The 10,301-nt window shown below is 37.8% G+C and overlaps 1 long non-coding RNA gene across 1 annotated transcript; it reads right to left on the minus strand.

Annotated features, from left to right (window-relative positions):
* Nucleotides 1-6,626: 6,626 nt before the first annotated feature.
* On the minus strand, nucleotides 6,627-9,986 carry LOC145977861 (uncharacterized). Its single transcript, XR_014440631.1, has 3 exons — nucleotides 9,956-9,986; nucleotides 7,884-8,069; nucleotides 6,627-6,651 (listed from the first exon to the last, which is right to left on the minus strand). It is a non-coding gene; the product is annotated as an uncharacterized LOC145977861 (long non-coding RNA).
* Nucleotides 9,987-10,301: the final 315 nt, after the last annotated feature.

A 10,301-nucleotide genomic window follows, 5' to 3' on the forward strand; every position in this document is an offset into this window, starting at 1 on the left:
TTTTGGATAAGCATAGATGTTCCATTATAAGTACTGTATATCCTATTAATGCTAAGTTCTTCACTCCCATTTTATCGTCGCGGTTAGCATAAAGAAGTACGGCAGCAACGAAAAGTTAAATAACAAGAATTGAAAGCATTAGAATGACAATAAGTACCCTTTAGACGAAAGCATTTCCTTTAACATTTCTTGGTAGCATAAATACTTCCAAAAACCTCATATCGTTTCAGAAAACATAAGACAATATATACATCACGAAAGGTATAGCGAGTTAGTCGCTTTTCATGTAGCAACTAATAAATTTAAAGAGGAAAAGATTCAATTTGAGAGAGGAAATGTTTGTTTCGTTTCTGAGATATCACGTAAACAAACTGAAGCTCCACACGTGTTTCTTCCAATATTAAGTAACCACGAACCTGACCTATTGTGATATTTCCGTCCATGAGCCAGTGCCCATTGTTTACAATTGAAACAAACAGTGTACTCTTTCAAATGTGTATTTTTGCACTATAAAGTATGCATTTAAGCAACGCTATTGATGTGCATCAAAAAGCTTATCGTAGAAAATGAATTTTCCTCTCGGTGTTATAGTTATTGTCTTTAAAAAGTGTGATGTTGTACATCGTCTATATCGCAGTAAACGCCATGCTTGTGACGTAAAACTCGCTTCTAATTCATTTTGCAATTGGAGATGATAAGAAACTTAAGACCGATTCAATCTGTGAAATATGCTATGGTATAGAGCGACAACAGGGAAAAGAACCTTCGGCCAAAAGTCTCCGCGCACTTTCCCCTCCGGCCATAATGAGGCATGCTTCACTCTGCCCCTCCCCTCAGAGGGAGTATGGTGCGCAGGAGTCGTGGGTCTGCGCAGGTTCTTTTGGCCTTGGTTCTACTATATGCTACAAGATTTCTTCAGTTGCAGAAAATGATTCGTCTGAGACGGACCTAACAAACACCACACATACACAGAACTAACTAAAGAGAGGAACTGTACTGTATTAAATGAAATAGTCAAGCAATGGACAAAACAGGAACGAGATGAGAAGAAGAAAAGGTGTGTGGTCCAGTGGCTCGTGGTGTGTCACATTCAGTAGCCAGTTGCTTTTGGATATCTACGTTCTGGGTTCGAATCCTACGTAAGGCATGAACAGTGAGCTTTTTCCCAATCAGTTTCATAAATTTACCGCTCATCCTCATTGTAGTGATTAACGTGGAGAGGCGAAGCATAGTGGTGTGCACTGGGGTTGCCAGGGCATCTCCTAATGCTTTTCACTTTGAAAGTTCAAAGTATGTAAAGATATACACAGTCCGACAATTAAGTAATGAGACTGATTTTATATTGTCCCACGTGTGCATTCTATCTGTAGAGTAACGCGTTCATGATGTAGTGTGATCCATAATCCCCAACCTGGCAAACATTTCATGAACTAGCGATGGGCATGCTGGGAATTATGCTGCCATGTTTTGAGCGAGGTGTAAAGATATCGTTCCGTAATCACTATGGAGTAGCGAGTGAACAAGTTTCCTCAAAGACATTCTGAAAACTTCTTGCGGGCAATAAACATTTCTTAAATTCTATTGTTGTGAAGGAAGAATCAGAGCATTTTCTCTACGGTCCTCCTACGAAACAACAAATCGGTGAATGGAAGTACTAAAAAAAGTATATAAATATGTTAAATGCGGCCAATGACCTCCGTAATACTTAAGCACCATTGCACCTGTATTGTAACAAGTTAAATATATCTGTTTTGAGTGGACGGCACCCGAATATTTCGAATGGGGTACTAACGATCTGGCCATCAACATTCTGGTACGGACTTGGTGCTTTAGAAATGTGTTTGTTTCTCTTGATGCATTTAATTTAATTATCCGTTGCCTCCTTGCAATCAACGACTCTCGGTTAGTGATTAGGATTCCACTTTAAACTATAGGCCCAGTCCCGATTAGCCTATCTGTGCATCAAGTGAACTTAGACATTTAAGGAAAACTCGTCAATTTTAAATAATTTATCGTCCATCCTCATACTCGCAATTAACATAGAGAGATGAAGAAACTAAACAAATTTTCCATTTGTCTATCGCAAGTACTCCTAGAACAGAATATCACACTATCTCTAGGTATAACTGTAAATGATAATATACCTTTAGCTCAAATTGACCCTAAACATCTGTGTCTGTGTTATTGAAAATTAGTGATAATATTGTTATTCGTAGCAGCTTACAATCTATTCATAACCTTCGGAAAGAAAAATTGTGCAAAGAAACATTTATAATGTAAATTGCACCTTACTTGAGAAGTCATTACAATGAGTAAATGGAAAATATACTTCAGAGGAATTGTCCTGGGGGGGGGGGATGTACATAGAAATAGTTTCAGTGAAAACTTTCTGTTGTTTGGTAATAATTACTAGGGTATAATATCTTCGTTATGTAAGACTAACGGATGGGAATACAATGTCCATAACTAGATTGTCGGAAGAGTTTTGGGTCTAGGAGGAATATTGTTCATATAGAGGGAATATTAATAGACTTTGAGCTTATCTGTGGTATCTAAAAGGCATTGATTACTAAAGTAAGTTTGTGAGGCAAGAAATATATAAATGTAGTTTATGTGTTCATATGTAGAGTGCTGTATCGAAGTATAAACAGACTTGTTGTGTCAGTGATTCAAGCAACCACAACTCAACTCCTTGGAGCAACTGTACTTTTAGAGCCAAGGCTTTCCAGCAGGGTTTTCGCATCGAGTCCCATCGTCGCTGTTTTTCTGGATTTCGAGATCCGAGCCCGCTACTTCTTCTTTTCCAGTAGCTCCCCAATTGTCCTCACGATGTTTGGTCAACGCCGGGAATCGAACCTGGGACCACTCCCAACATTTCCATATCCCACACACATAAAAACAAGTGTCAATCTTAACCCGAAAGCATCCTCTAAACCTTTGTTAGGAAATGCTGAATAAATGAATCCTTAGAATGTTCTTCATGCCCGTGACTGCAATGGCGGAATGGTTAACTTAACGTCAGGTGATTTAGGTTCCAGACTGGAGCAAGGGCCTTGAATGCCTTGCCTCAGGGTTCGCTTTCTCATTCGTGCTTGTTGTAACGCAGACAGGTAGAATAGAGACGTAAAATAGCGTATCCAAAATAGAGTGTTTCCTATTTTCAACTGGCCGTTCTGATTGTGGACCACGAGTCACTGGAGGAATCGCTGGAACCGCTGGAGAAAGGGAAAAGGAGATCGAACTGCTTCCAGGCGACAGAGACCAAGCAGCGTAAAGTGTAGAGGAGAGAATCGTGCGAGTTTCCATGCAACCACTACACCCCTGCAACCCTTCCCTTACAGCTTAATTCCTAAGTCAACTAAGAAGGGAGAGGGGGCGGCCTCCCCCGCCTCTCACGAACGCCGACAGAGGAGAACTGTTTACCACTTCAATGACACCCAGCAGCTCCGTGGGAGCCATTGCCACCTGGCTCGTCAAAGGGTGGAAGTATGGAGTTTTCACCAACGACTGCTTTTTCAGCAACTCGCTGGTGCCTACGTCCCTCCCGGCCTGGGTTACGTCCCCCAAGGACCATTCACCCCTCCGCAATGCTGTTTCTCCCCCTCTGTAACCCCCCTGCCCAACCCCTTTCCCCTACAGTTGAAGCAACCCTTAGAGAATGGACCCCAGTTTTTGTCCTGGCCTAAAACAGGCTCTAAATCGAGTGTTCAATTGTTTGATCAAAGAGCAGCGATCTGCTTTTTTTTTTTTTTTTTTTTACCAAAATATGTTTTTTTTCTTTTTCAATCCGGAATCTGAAAGAAAAAACATCGCCTTAAATATGTTGTTGGAGATGGTCTACTCGTGCTTACAAGAAGCTAACTTACCACAGATGAGGGGAAGGGTGGTTGCTACACATGATTTTATCTCTAAATTTCAGGAAACAATTTTGTTATTATATCACTGCTTTCTTTGTTGCTTACATAGATGCAGTTACATAATAGTTACAAAAATTATCATCATTAATAAAAAAAATAATAAGAACCAATTGTAGAAGGAGTGTTACACACATATTTTGTCATTCACTAAACCTAAAATCAAACGTATATTTGTTGCATCATTGCTTTTATTGTTCATTTACATGCAGTAATATGTACTAATTATAATGAATTTACAAAAATTACAATCATTACAGGCATGGGTGTCATGTCGGAACTGCGGTGTAAGGGATGACCCTTCCCGAAGACACCAAAATGTCAACCTCTCTTCCACGTAGTTACCCTTGACTGCACTTTGCAGACTAACAGGGCTCTGGCGTCTGTACACATGGCCAGTATAATCCTCTATGGTACGTGTGTTGTGAGCAGATCATATCTGTTTCTGATTGTCCCTCAATTCATCATCCTCATCTTCGTAATTAGCCAAAGTGTCAGAAACGCGAAGTAAAATACATCATTCATTCATGTCGGAACACACTCCACAGGAAAGGAGGAGGGGCTTAACCTTTAGGTGCCCAAGCGTCTCGATCGAGATACCCAAAAGTAACCCTCAATTGCCCAAGCGTCTCGATCGAGACGCTGTGTCAAGGTCGTTCTGAGAGTTAGCCCCCTCCCCTCCACCACATATACGCCGAATTTGCAAAAAAATCATATAGTCTGAATCTCTGGTTCATTCCGCGTACAACGGTATATCACTCATCTCTCTAGGGCAATTAGCTTCCGAACTACACTCATTTAATTGAAACTCTGCATTTTGCTCAAAATCGGCTTGGGCAACCGAGGCTTACTATTGAAAAAGGGCTTGGGCGTCAAAAGGTTAAAGACTCACAACGAGAATAAGTACGTTACCTTTATGAATTTTATCAACAATAGTAATACTGAAATATTGGGAACACCCTAAGAAAGAATGTAATTTATTTTCAATTCTTATAAATATGTGCATAGTTGAATAATAAAAACAAAAACAAGAAGTGGTGTGCCTGGAAGCCCCCACCCCTTCAACTAAGTGAATTGTATTTTCATTGTTACATATGCTGCATTGGAACCAATTCCCGTTCATAACATTTCCCTTACATCTTACACAGTGCCAAAACTACGGGGGCAAAGGCAGTTTATTTTCTCTTGTAGACAAGGCTTAGCTTTTCGAGGCCATTGTAGGAGAGCAAAAGCTGGCAAAAAGTGGAAGGCAACTGGCCCTCATGCCCTCATAATCGCTGCCACTTACATGATTTGACTGATTGATTGATTTAGTTTATTTTACTTCGCGTTTTGTGCCTCTTGGCTAATTTGCGAAGATGGGGATGAGTGATGAAATGATGAAATTGATGAATGGACATTCACGAACAACCAAGCCCGACCGGGATTCGAACCCGGGACCCTTGGCGTCGCAGCGCGATGTGCTAACCACTCGGCCACAGGGTCGGGCTCTGCCACTTACATGTAATGTGTATTTGTGCAATTATACATAACATATCTGCACATCTCATCTGTTACATTAGATAGAAACAGTCTGTAAACGTCCCAGAAATTTTGGAGACACTATGAACATTTTTCGTTAGTAGACACGGGAATATTTTACTATCACATATCTTACGTCGGTTTCTGAAACAGGAATACAAAAAAGGCTATAAAAAAACCACCAAGGGTCCTGTGCACGCCACTATATATGCCACTAATGAAGATAATAATGAAATGTAACATTGTGACGTCAAGCGTGTGTTCAGTGATATGAAACAAGTATATAAAATAGTGACGTTAGCTTTTCTATTGCTTATACAGGGTGACCATGAATTAAGGGACACATTTTGTCACTAATTTGTATTAATTGAACTAGTATTTTTCTTATCTTTCTTTACACGTATGTAAAATATAACTGACATAGACTGTTGTTTAGAATGACAGCAGGTCATTAATTAGCAGCGCCCTGTATTTTCCATTACCAGTGAAGTTCACCGATGAATGCTGTAGGAATGTGGACCAGTAGAACTTTAAAGTGACTCTATTTCAAGAATCAACAAGTTATTTGATGCAACCGGAAGTGTTTCAGACCTGAAAAATCTGGTAAGCCACGAACAGATAGAGGGAAAGCCAATTATGTCTCCAAGCTTGCATTGATTTAACTGGAGCTCAAATTTATAATTACGTGCAAAACAGATAAAATTGTCATTGTGAAGTTACTATCTTCAGATAATAAAAAGTTGACAATGTTATAAATATGTTCTCATTGTTAAACATAATTGATAATCAAAAGGTGTCCCCTTAATTCATGACCACCCTGAAGGTTAAAACTCTGTTATTTGGGAAAATAACATTAAATGTAGCTCAGCTATTGACCTGAAAATGAAACCACCACAACAAAGAATTTTTTTTTTATGCTGAAGTCTCAATTCGCCTTTAAATCTGTTGCACTTTGCCAGGCAATTACAATTTTGATACTAATTAAGTTTAGTCCCTTAAAGTTTTTTTTACTGCAAAAACAGCAAGATGAGATTTTAGGATTAGCTAGCAGAAAATTGATATCCAAATTCATTATGCTTCATTTTGAGTGGGAACTACGGTCTGAAGTTTCAGCGATTATAGAGAAATTTAAGAAATGGTACTCACCAATCGTCTACGACTGTTCCTTCTCGGAAGTGCATCTTTTTGAGTCTGTCCCTGGATCACTGCATTGCCTCTGAAAGGTACAAGTTAAGACACAAATAATCCATGCTGTAATGTTGTTTATTAACAACTAAAGTTAAATGTAACTAAAATTTTACGTACGAGAAAGCTCCACTTATTGCCCAGACTTTTAAGAATGCATAATACTTCAGGAAACTTTGTGATAATGGTTAAACAAAACAACATCCAAAGTGTACCGAAGTTTTGTTACTGTAAGTTTTGAAGGCTATCAACTTGAAACACTTCAATCAATTTCTCCCAAATAAAAATCCCAATTATTACTCTAAACTGTCAAACCTTCAGACTAATACCTTCAATTTTCGGAATTTGGAAAAACCCAACACATGGAAAATCCTTCATTTCTCTAAACTCTTAAATGACCTTAGGGTTTTGATTTCTAACCTCCACAAATGTAGGCAGGCAAAGTTTTCAAAACGTGAAAACTGTTAAGAGGTGGCAATCGATGTACTATATCGACAGTGGTATGCTGAGAACAATAGCTTGAAATACACTCAGAGATTTCACTAATTATGAACAAACGCCAATTGCAAGAAACGCATCTAAATGTTTCTTAAATGTAATGTTTTTTCTTTCCTTCTAAAACTGATAGTCATGAATAAAGCAACGCTATTAAGGAATACAAAATGGCCTAGTGGTTTCTAAAGTTGTAGTCCCAGTGAGTAACTCCACTACCTTTGGAAGCAGGGACACCAATTTTGGAATTTTTAAGGAAACCAAATTTGGAATACAAGGCCTCTGTAAGAGTTCAAATAAGCCATAAGACAGATTTAAATGATACACTCCTGTCACCTTTCCCATCCCCACACTCTAATCATGTTACATTTTTTGATTGCAACAACTCTTAACGATGACAAAACACGTCATCAGAGTTCACTTCAAAGGAATTGCTTTGATCCAATCCTAGGCACACGCTTTCATATCTCCAAGAGTTCTCTTTCCATTCAATGGGTTTGATTCTCTCTAGGGAAACATTTCAGTGTTCAAGCTCCTATTTTAATCTACAGATACAAATGCCTGTCTCGCCTCCATATAGCCCAGTTATCATCTTGGCCCCTTCTCGAGACTGAAAGTAACATGGGAAATATTTTCAAAAAGGTTATCCAGGTCTCTCGCGAAGCTCTTATTATCAAAAGTGACGGAGACTATGCTAATTGTCTTCTTATCCTGTTTGAATGCGCACTGAATAACAAGTAGAATTTCATGAAAATAAAAAGGAAATCTCACTTACTGCTTGTACAGTACTCCTCTTGCCAGGTGCTATAGACTGAAGTTCGTTCTTCCGTTTGATTGGCTTCTTAGGAGACGCCGTGAAGTCCAATGTAGCAATGGAGCTTCTCTGTGTTTCCTCAGGCAGCCTTGTCGAAGTCTCGAAGAGTGCTGAGACTTCTTTCCAGAAGAAAAGCGTATTTGCTTGGACTAGTTAGGCCCTGCAACAACTCTTTCTGTAAAGAAATGTATATTATTACTATTTTGCTTCATCTATAGGACATATCTAAACGTTTAACAAGTTTAAAATTAAATTGAAGCGATTTGTAATTTTACAGAATGATCTCACATTTCTTAAGCAGACCTATCTAGACTTACAACAGAAACAGCTGTGAACACTTCCTGAATAGGATTTCAGAATTGGAATGTAGATCCACATTAAGGGATCTCATAATAATCTCATCTGTCTTTCCATTCTTTAGTCTGTGTGCAAGGTAATACACTGGAATACGTTTTCAGATTTAGGACTCATAGCTTATATAAATAATAAAAAAAATGTTTAAAATTTATTACCGATTGATTTTGTGTCTTAAGTCCACTTAATGCACAGTAAGGCTAATCGGGACTCGACCAACAGTTTAAAGTGGAATCCCAACCACTATGTGCTTCCACCGGGTATCTAACCCCTTGATTACAAGGCGGCGACGCCCTTACCACTACGTCATCGGGGAGGTCTTTAAAATTCGTTAATTTTCACTAGTTTGCATTAGGTGTATTTAGACAGTCAAAATATCAGTCCCGATCTTCTTTTTGTACTAAATAACTCTTCTTATTCACCCTACAAAGTAAATCAATCCATTTAATTTCCTCAAAAACATCATATTCTAAAAGTTTAGTGAATATAAATGTTGGTTGTTAAAGCTGCTTCAATCAACGATAAATTGAATTTCACCTTAGATGTATTAAAATGTACACATATTGATGCATATGATCTACTAATTTGCATGAACCTCCAAATGCTAACGTTAAATTAAACGAGAAGTTAATATTTTAAACTACATAATTGACAGAAGAATAAATATAATTTCTTCGTATTAATTAACCATCATTTAGAATTCCATAATCCCAAAAACATAAGACAAAACCACCCCCATGTAGACTGTCAATTATTTTACCCTGTGTATTTTACGTGCCATATTGGAGATCTCAAAATGCTAATGCAGATCCGAAATCTGCATGGTCTAAATTTTGAAAATCATTCATAGAACTGAAAACTTATTCCAGTGCAAAGTTTCCTCATTTTTCCATTTAGCACTCAAACTAATTCTACATTCAGTTTGGAAAGTATTTATTTATGACATTTCCAGTACAGTAGAATTCATTTGAAACAAGAGAGAAATAATAGTACACTAGTATAAAAAAATATAGTAACAAGATTAAACAGAGCCCCTTTTCAGAATATCATTACTTATGCACATTTGTTTGTAAGTTGGTGCTAAAAATGAATTATATCTTTTTAAAGCTTAGGATTTCATTGTAGGAAAATTGGTAACACATGATTAATTTGGGAGAGAGCCATATTGAACATTGTTTATGTAAGGGGATGTGAATTTAATGTCTATTTTTCAAGATATTTCCACAAGCGTGGATTGAAGAAACATGGGAGTATAACACACAGCGTCGTTTGCATTGAGAAATTTAAAAATAGATTTGAGAATCCATAAGATCGTTAGGAATGCGTAAAAGCAGTTTATCTGCTTTTGTTAATTTTAATCTGCATTAGGCTTCAATACGAAAGTACTTTCAACCTGATCACTAACAAAATTTCTGGAAATTTAATAAATCCATTGTTTTTAAAGAATAAAGCCTTAGCCAGCGTTCAACGTTGGGGAAGCCAGCCCCCCTTCCCAGATAGGAAAATTTGAGTAAAGCATCTCCCAGCTAAGATAAATTGCCTATAGGTTCCCTGAGCTAGGAATTTACATTTCCAGCATTGGCCTTAACAACCGAACGTCTTGGATTTATTTAAATGCAAAGTCTTAAAATAGGATAAGGGATTTGGAAGTGTAACACACATGAAGTTTACTTACTTTGATTAAAGCTTGAAGTTGCAAAAGCCATTCTGTTACTGTGAGTCAAGGGCTATCCTGTTTTAATTTCTTTGGAAGAAATGCTCCATGGTAACGGTTAGCATGCAAGAATGGTTGGACTTCCAACAATGCATATTGCTAAATTGTTTAAAATCAAGGATTAGACAATTCATGCTAGAATAATCTTTACAGACTGGATATGTGAGCCCTTACAGGAGCAAGACATGTTCCAATTGCCAAAAAAAAAAATGACACTTTACAATCAGACTACTTGAAACTCAAATATGACAAAGTTACATAAAATTTGTAAATTCCTGTTGCAACGTTCCCAATTTTTTTTGTATCC

The sequence above is a fragment of the Lepisma saccharinum genome, chromosome 23 (genome assembly GCF_977018435.1).
Source record: "Lepisma saccharinum chromosome 23, izLepSacc3.1, whole genome shotgun sequence".
Lineage (NCBI taxonomy): Eukaryota > Metazoa > Arthropoda > Insecta > Zygentoma > Lepismatidae > Lepisma > Lepisma saccharinum.